Source organism: Temnothorax nylanderi, unplaced genomic scaffold (genome assembly GCF_030848795.1).
Source record: "Temnothorax nylanderi isolate EJ_2023f unplaced genomic scaffold, tnyl_v1.0 TNYL_tig0072_pilon, whole genome shotgun sequence".
NCBI lineage: Eukaryota > Metazoa > Arthropoda > Insecta > Hymenoptera > Formicidae > Temnothorax > Temnothorax nylanderi.
In genome coordinates this window covers 409,006-419,446 of record NW_027249134.1, presented here as the reverse complement: position 1 = coordinate 419,446, position 10,441 = coordinate 409,006, and the positions used below count along the sequence as shown (strand labels likewise).

Genomic DNA, 10,441 nt, shown 5'->3' with positions numbered 1-10,441 from the left:
TACATACAAAGCAAAAGTCAGCAGAATAATTGTGCAAGAAAATTACAAATTATAATTCGGGGGGGTGGGGGGTGGTTTGTCAATCTTTCTGTTTATAATGTCTCTTCTTCATCATAAATCATCCCCCGTTACACGTACATAAATAAATTTATCAGTTTAAGGATAACGTCAAGATATATGTTTAAAAAGATAAAAAGGAAAAGATAAATCTAACGTTGGCAGAAGAAAATCCTTTTTCGTTCGGGCGTTCTGCGGGAAAAACACAGCACTGCGCCATGCGCAGTGGCGTCTCGGCCGGCAAGGGTGGTGGTTCGTGCGCCCTAGGGGTTGATCGGCGCTGTAGTATGGAGAGTACGGGGGCGCGGGGAGGGTGGGTTTGGCCAGGTAGCTTAGGCGAGCGGGTCCGCGGGGGTTGCACACGGGAGTGGTGGGAAGGAGTCACGGCGTAAGCGAGGCGAAGCGACGCGAGAGGACGGGCACGCTAGGTTAGTAGCGGAGGTACACGTTGTACCAGCCGGCAGTAGCGAGTGCCGTGCTTAACACGGCCTACACGGCCTTCCCGCTGCGCGCGTTAGACCCCGTTGAAGGCGGCCGCCCTCGTCGATCCATTTCTACTTGCGTCGCGTCGCGTGGCGTCGCGTCACGTCGCCTCGCCTCGTTTCGCCTCACCTTGCGCTCGCCTCACCTCGCGCTCGCACGGACGACCCTCGGCGACCCGCGCCGTGTTTTTTCCCCTAAATATACGGCACGAGACGCGCGCGCCCGGCTCTCCTCCCTGTGAGGGACCTCAGTGGAACGAGGTGTGGATAATGGTAGCGAGGAAGTGCCGGCGTCGTCGTCGCCGTCGAGTGGCGTCCCGCCGTCGCCGGCAGCCCGAGCGACGCTACTATTCGCGTGAACGACAGTCCGGCGAAGGCGCGGAGTGAACGGCCTCTCTCTCGCGTGATCGACTCCTCTCGGCTCCAGTACGCCCGACGCTCTCAGGATTTTAAGGCGTGGAGGAAGCTCTCCCCGTGCGCGTGAACTCCGACGGCGATGCGTCGTCTTCGTCGACGGTGCGTGCGCGCGCGTGCGTGCGTCCCAACGTACGGGGGAGAAAAAAGGGCTTTTCGCACTGCGGGATAGCGTGTGGCTGATCGAAAAGACACCCCGGGAGTGAGCGGCGTGTACTCCACGCGGCGGCGTGTTCTCGCGTGAGGGCCTCGTCCGCGCAAAACGAACGCTCGTTCCTTCCGTCTCGGAAACTCGCGTGAGAACTCGCGGACAGGCGTGAAAACTCTTTCGCGTGGAAATTCGTGAGTGCGCGAACGATACGTGCGCGCATTCTTCTTCTCGGATTATTTCCTTCTTTCCAACGTAAAGGAACAGGAAAATAAAGTAACTCGCTGACCAGCTTATGACTCGGTGATATACATGCCGAAATCGATTAGCGTTTGATTAATAAATTAAAGTTGGAAGATTGAAATTCGATATACCTGCAACTCGCGCGAATTGAATTTTTGAACAAAAACTTTTAAAGCGATTTGGTATTGATTTGCGCATAAATATAATATTTATTAATAGTTCACAGGATACATTAATTTACAAATAATTTCTGATACTCTGTATCGACTGGAAATTTTCCATAATTGGTATTCAAAATTCCAATCTAAGCAGAGAAAAACAATAAAGGTAGATATATGTATTCTTCTTTATCGGAAAAATATTGGCCGATTATACCGGCAAGGATCGATACGTTAGACAAACAGACGATAGGCTTCCCAGATTCGCACAGTTTGTGCAAAATAAAGGCCAGCAAGGCAATTTCGGCGTGCCACGAGAATCCCTCGTTGTAACGGGACTATATATTTACGCGATCTACACCCTTTATAATCAAACTAGCTTCCGGCTGGCTTGCTAATCAAACATAATAAAACTGTACGGTTTTACGTTTCGGAAATTGATATCGCGGATGAATCGCCAAAAGAATTTTTTTTTCGCCTCTTTCTTTTTATGATAAATAATAAATCCTCAAAGCTTCGGTACGAAATATAGAGCGAATTGGTAAATCAATAATTTTTGTAATTAAAATACTTGTGTATATATGTAAAGTGCGAAAAGTTTCGTGGAAATCTAGTATCGGCGTAGTCGCGTCACATAATAGAGTAATACTACTTGAATAAATGTTTTCTTAATCAATACGCTATTACGCGCTGTTTAATTCATGATGCGTTATTTATTTTTAACGTAACAGGTTCTTTGATGTGTATTTTTCTGAAATAGCGTAAAAAGCAATATACATAGAATGAATACTACACCCGTCAATGAACTTTCCATAGACTTTGTATAGCCGCCAGATAAGGCTGGAATCTAAAATGGAATGCTCACTTTATTGGCGAAGTATAAAAAGAAACGAGACTGTAAATCTTAGCTAAATAGAGATTACTAGCCACTAACATTTTTATTCCCATGCTGCGACTGCAGTTAATTACTCCGGAATTAACATAACAATTACGAAGAAACAGCCAACAGAGAAAGACCAGAATCTAGTTATTTATTTCGAGGAAGTTAGTTTTCCGGTTCAAGGGACACTGTTATCTTCTCCTCTTGAAGCCTGTTTGTAATAACGTAAACTATCAAGTTACAAACGCGAACTTGGTCGTAAGTCTCTCTCAAAATGAAGCGAAATGCAAATTTGCTAATCCTGTAACTTCCACGATCGAATGGACGAAGTAATAAAATAATTCTCGGAACTTTCTTGATTATGCGAGATTCAATGCTCGCCCCTCGTAACGGAAGTTACGAGTTCATGATGATGAAATTACACGCGAAACATTTCTCGTAGGTTATTAGAACAAAGCGAACTCAGCTTGAAATATTAAATCGCTCCAACAGGCTCATTTGTCTATTAACATCTCTTCGGAACAAGCTGTGTACTCATAGATCTCAAGTTCCGTGCTCAAAAGTAAAATATTGCGCGAGAGAGAAAATCGAATCCCGTAAACCTATCCATCTTACCCTTCTCGTGGCACGTTGCCGCTTAACGTTCCGCACGCGATCACGAGCGGCGACAACGAGCTTCCTTCCTAAGCTCGGCGTCAGGCCGGCGATAAAGCCGAGAGTGAAGATGCGTGCACATGCCGGCCGTCGAAAAACGACGGGGACAATCGTCGTTTCCGGCGTCAGCGAATTACGAGACGGCGACACATCGACCGACACGTGTTTGTGCTTTCAGCGGATATACCACGATCCGTCGTAACCATCTAGAGATTCCTCCGGCGAGAGAGTGCGCGAGAGAATCGTGACACACGAGAGGAGAATCAGGTTAAAGAATGTTTTGAAATCTCAGTGCTGTTTTCACTAGTGTTGCGCAAGAAAAAAAGAAGAGAGGATCGTGCGGTGTCGCGCAAAATCGCGAAACTGGAGTAACGGGAGAAGAGGAATTTGCGAGTTCCAGTTGGATACACGCAGGGGCCAGCATCGTGGAATGAGTGATATCTCGTGACATATCGGGTGGAGAGAGGATAAAATCGGGCGTGAGAGTGCTCGATAAATTACAAACTGGTCTGTGTTGTTCTAACGCGATAACGTCATCATCAATAATAATAAAAAAAAAGATCCTATTAATATTATAATCCTCTTCTGAATATATATATATATATGTATAATAATACTAATTTGTGTGGAGTGTGATTATAAAATTTACCGTTTGTTCCAAGTTTGAGAGATATATATCGCTGTATAAGAGAAATCTATAAATCTATACAGATATGTATGTATACGTGTATATACATATATGTCGTTGACGAAGATGATATAGAGGAAAACACAGGCGTAAGAGCCGGCGCGAAAAGGGAGAGGAAAGGTGATGCTTAACGACCAAACGAATGTTGTCAATTACTATTTAATCGTCGTGTTAAAGTTTCCACGTTCAATTATTATAAATGTTAAAGTTGGTTCGTCTGTAGTCCCCCCGTTAAATAATCTACCTCTCTTAAGTATCGACAACGAAGAAGCTCGGAAAAACGGCCTATAAACTGTATCTGTGTGTAGAGTGCTACGGATCTCGGCGATGATTGTACCTGGTTTGATAAGGTATTAAATCTCCTTCTCGGAAAAGGGAAGAAACGAGAGCGCCGTTTTTCCCGTTTCGAAGGTAAGAGAACGATTTACTTTTCAATTTCTCCGAACAGTTTCCAGTTTCCATGGTGGTAATTTTATATTCCGAGTACACTCTGTCAACCCTTTTGTATTCCGATCATAAAGCCAAGTTACTTCTGACGTCGGCAAGTAGATTTAATTAAATTGTACTGTCGCTTTGTATAAATTGTTAGTTGCGATATTTAATGATAAAGTAAAAACCGAAAGAAAAGCTTTTATAATCCAAAGCGGCTTAACTATGTGTGTGTGTCGCACTTGACATTTGATATATAACTTTTCGAAAGGTTTAAACCTCGATGCAACTGCAATTGCAAGAGGATTCAAACGCTTTCGAGTACGTAACGTTACACGCCTCTTGGCTCGCTGCGACTTTTATCTGGTCTACGTGCATGCGATACATGTGCGATACACGCCGACTCCCGATGTCATCTATCCGACATTTTGCCCGCGGTCACAAAACCGGAGTGGAGAACAAAACGAGGTGTACCGCGGCCGATTATTGTCGCGCGCGTGTACAATAGGTTTTCACAATGGGGCTCCATACATTTGTCATTGTCGTGTTCGCCTTCGGGCCGGGGCGCCGCGCCGCTATGTCCGCGAACAAGAATATCATTCGCACAATATATCTATTGTTCTAAGAAAAATGTAGGAATAACGGCACAATATTCCCGATGGGAAAGATGCCAGTGTATCGAATCGCGTAATATTAACGTCCCGTCACTGGTTTTTCGCGATGCAATTTGTAACTTTTCGAATTGTACATTAAACACCATTAACCGCGAACTAATTTAATCCACGTCTCTTTTGATGAGCTGTTAATTATCCCGTACTGAACTTCACCTGTATTTTATCTTAATTGCGTAATGTGTAAATTGTGTAACGAAAGTCCAAGTTCAAAATAGACGAGCATTTTATAACATGACGTAACAATAAAAAGGTTGTAATTTCCACTAAATTCGTGGAGCTCGCCTTCATTTGAACGCAAAGCCTTTCTACGAATCGAGAAAAACGTCTACGACATGCTATTTTCTCGAACTTAGGCGCCAATCGGCGCTGTACGAGGCGAGTTAAATTGTAATTTGTGGGCAGAATGTAACCGCGCGATCTCCGCGTGAATTCTCGCTGATATCTTTCGCTCCTTCCTTTTTCGGTCGTTTCCTTTTGTCGCCGTTCACACCTCGTCTTTCCACATCGTTGATCTCAATTACGTATCAGCCAGTTTGTTCGAACGGGATATCTCTCTATTACACGAACGCTAGCGACAAGTTGGAGCGGAATAGCACTTAGTAAGATAGCTAGGTCTTCTGATCGACTTGATTCAATGTTCGTAGGAAAAAGGTAGAGGTACAGCTAGCACGTAGCGACAATGTGCAAACTATATATTCCTACTTTTTTTCGTCATGTAGCAGAGTTAATGGCTTCGCCATTTACTCCGCAAATAATCTTTGATGTCAAAAGCGAGCGTGCGAACGCGTGGCTAACACACATTTGTTGGCACATTTTCGGTTTCGCAAATGTAAACCGTTGAAGCTCGGTTGTGCGTGTCCAAAGGCTTTGATGTGTTTCGATCCTTAATGTTTCATGCAAATCCTAGGAGGGGCAACAAAGTAATGCGACGTACGGTATCGTGATATCTCGACATCGCGACAAGTAATATGCAGATTGCAGAGCGGTTTTGCTAGCAGCGTCGTGAATAGCATCGCGTTACTTTCAACACGTTAAAAATGCAGCGTACTATATCGCGATTTTCAGACCGGGCAAATCGCAATTAAAATTCAATAGCGTTTCTCGTGGTATTACGACATTTAAACCTTCGATTCGCGTTCACTAATGCGTGACCGGCGGCCTGGAAACAAATCGATGCAATTTCAGCGGAACGGCTAATTACTGCCGGCCGTTACATTCCGCTGCATAATACTTGTACGATTCTGTTCAAATCGTCGAAATTTTTCCGTTGAAATCACCGTGAACGCGCGAGCGCGCAGTTCCGCTCCGAGAAACAATAAGGTATATAATGCCGCAATTGTGCGAGAATCGAGATACAGAACGGACACGTGTGTGTGTCTGAATTGTCTGCGGAGCGTTCGCATTCACGAGTATTTATCGATCAAGACGCGACAAAGTGGTGAGAGAACGTAGGCGTCACCACTATGAAAATTGAGTCGCAAACTTCGCGTCGACGTTAAACGCTGCTCGTCTATATGCGACGTCGGGCGTTTGACGATGTCGTAAGCGGTCAGTCGCGACATTATGTCCAGTATGTCCAGCTCCCCATTGTTTCCCAAAGCGCGAACAATCCTGTCTTTCGACTCGATTAGGACGCGTTGAATGTAACACACGAAATTGAATTTCGTATCGCCTGTCACTTCACTCTGACCCCGTGCTTTAAATATATGCAATCGATGCGAAAAGTTCACGAGTCATTGACTCCTCTCCCACCCCTGCTGCACTTTTCTCCGTCTCACCTATTCTCTTCCGCTCGTTGATGCGTCTGTTCATCTCTTTCTTTATTCTCTGTCTTCCCCGCCCCCTTTTCTTTCTCCCCGTCTTTTCTTCAGAGATCCACCATCTTCACTCTCCTCCCTCCCTCTCTTACTCCATCTTTTTCTCTCTTATTGTGGCGGCCGATCTGCCTCGCTCTCCCGTCTCTTGTTCAACCCTTCAACACTTCGCTCGATCGCCATCCTGCTTTATCTCCTCGCGCAGTCTCCCTGTTCTCCTGTCGATCGCTCGAGTCTGCTATTCGTCTTCGAAAAAGCCGTCTCCCTTATCCTCAAGGCCGAATTACTTCGAACTCGAGCTACGCTCAATGATAGCCCGCTCGTTGGAAACTCACTGCCTAGATTGCAAATTTATTTCTCACGTAATAGATATACAGTATTTAAATCCTTCCGACGAGCGTCGTCGATTAGTGACTACAGGCAAATCGGCTTAATTTCATGAGAGATAATTTGTTTGCACGCAAGATAATTCGAGGGCAATCAATCGCACATAAATTCAATCCGTCTAGATACGAGGTGCTGGTTTGTTTTATCGAAAGATTGTCTACAAAGTGATGCCCGTTAATAAGGAATAATTACGAAATGTCCATAGGAAACGGCGCGTGCCACGAAATAGCGTCTTGACCCTTTTTGCATGTATAAAGTAGTTTCTGTAGTAATGCCAGGAACATAAGAATGGAGATATATCATTGCGCTTACTAGGAACACAATTTGTTGTGGAGACATCGGAAGTTGTGAAGAAATAACTCATCCCGAAGCAAAGAATCTTTTTTTTGCTTCACAAACTTTTCTACTCCACTACTTATAAGACCGTTTCCCAGATCACTCTACGGTTCTCAATTTGAAACAATTATACTCGACTTGCCGTCACGTTCTACTTCCGCTATAGCGGTATATTTTGCTGAGATCGAAGACGACGTTTTCTCGAGAAATAAATGTGTTCGCGTCTCAGCCTCAAGTTTACTGTTATTTTTGTGACTTGGCAAGAATGACAACGATCGTGACAGTCGTGGCCCCATTTTCTTGGATCCCTTCCTTGGGATCCCTCTCTACTGCCGGAAACTTCTTACCAGTCCCTCGAACGATGAAGATAAGCTCGCCGCTGCATATTTCGTAATTGCCGCTCCCGGAACACTTCCACCGCAGAATAATCCAGTTGTCGACGGCAACCCTTTATTTCACTCCGCAGCATCCGTAAGCTAAAGACCATACTCACTTAAGACACGCGGATAAAAGCGGCGTCGTATCATACGAGTTTCATCCCTCGTTATATGACGCCACTGCGCTGTCTAATTTTATAAAAGCAGATGCCGACAGCGGACGTAACGAGCCATCGATGTAATTACATATCGGCCTCCGGCAAATTGCCCAATTATTTGAGGAAACGTCGTCTTACATGTTTATCTATTAGCACAGAAACTACTAGCGTACGACACGTTAAAGCAGCAATCCATCTTTGCTACATTACTGTCAGATCGTGATATTTTTCAGTGATATTTCAAAAATCCGGACTATTCCGACATCACAAGTCGTTAAGTATTCAGATTACTTGCCTTTAAGAGCAAACATTTCTTATAATTCGCGTCAGAACTAATTGTAAGTGACGTTTCCTTAATTTTAACGCCACGCCAGAGAACGCTACTGCGATTTCATTTTCCAATTTATATTCGCAAATCCCAAGAGAACCTCTGTAACTATTTTTTTCCCCCGTGGAAATGTTTTGCATAAAATGCATTTCCAGTTGCCCAGTTACAACAACACATTCTACAAAATCAATATTGCTTTATTTGCTGTTGGCTGTTTACCTTGCGTTCTAAGCGCCACGTCGTAACTTCGTTGATTTTATCATTGCAGATCCCAGACAAATGTCGAATTCATACCGCCGTTATTAAACCGCATTCCATTGTCGTAATTTTATTGCTGGTAATTGGGTATTATTCCGAATGAGAACCTCATGACACATGATATCGCAACAGCCATAATGGATGACCATTTGCAGATGTTAAACCTATAGTTTCGTACGATTTCACATTGTTTCGCCTACGTAAAATTACATTTGATATTATCATGGTCGACATTACACATCTTTTGGAACTTCCGGCGGCTTGGGGTCATGAATTTCGACTGTGACGTCGTAATTTGTGTCATAACTCCTTATATAACTAATATCATTTGCTATAATAAGGATAAACTGCTTTTTCTTTATTTCTATATTCTCTGTTTCTCTCTCTCCCTCTCTCCCTCCCTCCCTCTCCCCTCCCCCTTCCCTTCTTCTCTCTCTCTCTCTCTCTGATTCTAAAATAAAATAATATGATAAAATTAATGAGGTGCTGAACTCTTCCAATAAACTCAATAAATTATCGGAAAATAATGCAGGTTTGATAAATTAATAATTTGGCAGCCAACGAATTGGACCAGATGGTACAGAAGATGTGTATTGACAAGATTTCAATGTACGTCGCGCCGGAATAAACGCATCACTCGTCGTGTCTGTAACAGAAACACGATATTTGAAAAGTTTTCATTGATTTCGTATTCAACCACGAAACTCGCCATTGTGAATTTATTGCGCGAAAGCGCATTACGGGCCTCAAACCCAATGTGCTTGGAATTTATAAAATTGGGTGAAATATATAACATTCTATAATAGAGCTTTAAAAACGAAATATTCACATGATTATACCATGTTAAGGTATTTGATCTCAATCTATCTCTGATTTATTTTTTTTATACGTACGAGAAGAATTCTATATCTGTATTTAACGAGAATGTCGAAATATTTAACAGCGTGTTAAGTTTTCGATGCTAAAAATACGCGAAATGCATTGTAATAAATTAGAAAACATTTTCATATGAGGGTCGCATGAAGATTTAAACTTATCGAAATGTCACTCACTTAAGCAATTTTAAATATAGCTCCGCGAGATCTAAATTTTGTATTTTTCTTATTCTACTCTAATACGGGACACTGCCAGTTGTTACACAATTTATTTTCTCAAATACGCTAGTCGAGGGGAAATGCAATTGAAGATAGATACCCCGTATTTCTAACCACGTATTTGTCTTTGGGGCGCGCTGCCCGAGTTGTTTTTCGTCGGGACAACGGTGTATGAGATTGACTCGAAAGATCAAAAGGGTTTCAGGCCACGCTGTTTGGGAGTACCACGCGCGCGTATTCCGTAGATTGCATTGTTGGCCTCTCGCTCCCCTCGCTGTCTGTTCCTTTCTTTTTCCGCGCCGTTACATCTTGCAAGTATGCGTTTTCCGTTGCCTAAAACAATTACATTGCGCACAAAAGCACAACTGGCTCGGAATAATATAACTGTGCCCGAGGGCACAGGATTCGAAACGGGGAGATCCGTCAGTGCTCGCACCGACGGCGAAAGCTGCGAGTTGCATCGCCAAGCGAGAAACAGTGCAACAAAAGTGCGTTCCACCACGAGCGCGCAAATTAATACTGCTGTCAGTACGATTCTGTTATTTTTCAATTACTTCTAACACTGTGGAATCAGGCATCGATCCGACAGGTATCGTGCTGTGCTATTAGATAATTAATGCACTGTGAGAATGGATAACAGTGATTACTGCACGAAAGTTTCAAGTCTAAAGACAGTATTAACTTGCCAAATAGTTATTGATCATTTAGGAAACAATTATTTTATTTAAAAAGAAATAATTTTAATTGTAATTTATTAACTTGCGTTAATTAATTGGTGAAAAAAGAACGATTTGCATGATTGCTTAATGGTATAAAAATATTTCCAGAATTATTGTCATTCACTGTGTGAGCCAGCTTTAGA

The 10,441-nt window shown here is 43.2% G+C and overlaps 1 protein-coding gene across 10 annotated transcripts in view; it reads left to right on the top strand.

Moving 5' to 3' along the window:
* Nucleotides 1-496: 496 nt before the first annotated feature.
* The window catches only part of Unc-13 (unc-13), a 92,260-nt gene continuing 82,315 nt past the window's right edge, over nucleotides 497-10,441 (top strand). For 6 of the 10 annotated variants that reach the window (XM_071708885.1, XM_071708888.1, XM_071708883.1 and 3 more), the window contains exons 1-2: nucleotides 497-1,377; nucleotides 3,215-4,135. The gene's annotated coding sequence lies outside the window, so the exon portion shown is untranslated. Of the gene's footprint in view, nucleotides 1,378-1,587; nucleotides 1,672-3,214; nucleotides 4,136-10,441 lie in introns of those variants that run through there. The other 4 variants (XM_071708881.1, XM_071708880.1, XM_071708887.1 and 1 more) reach the window with 4 other exon arrangements.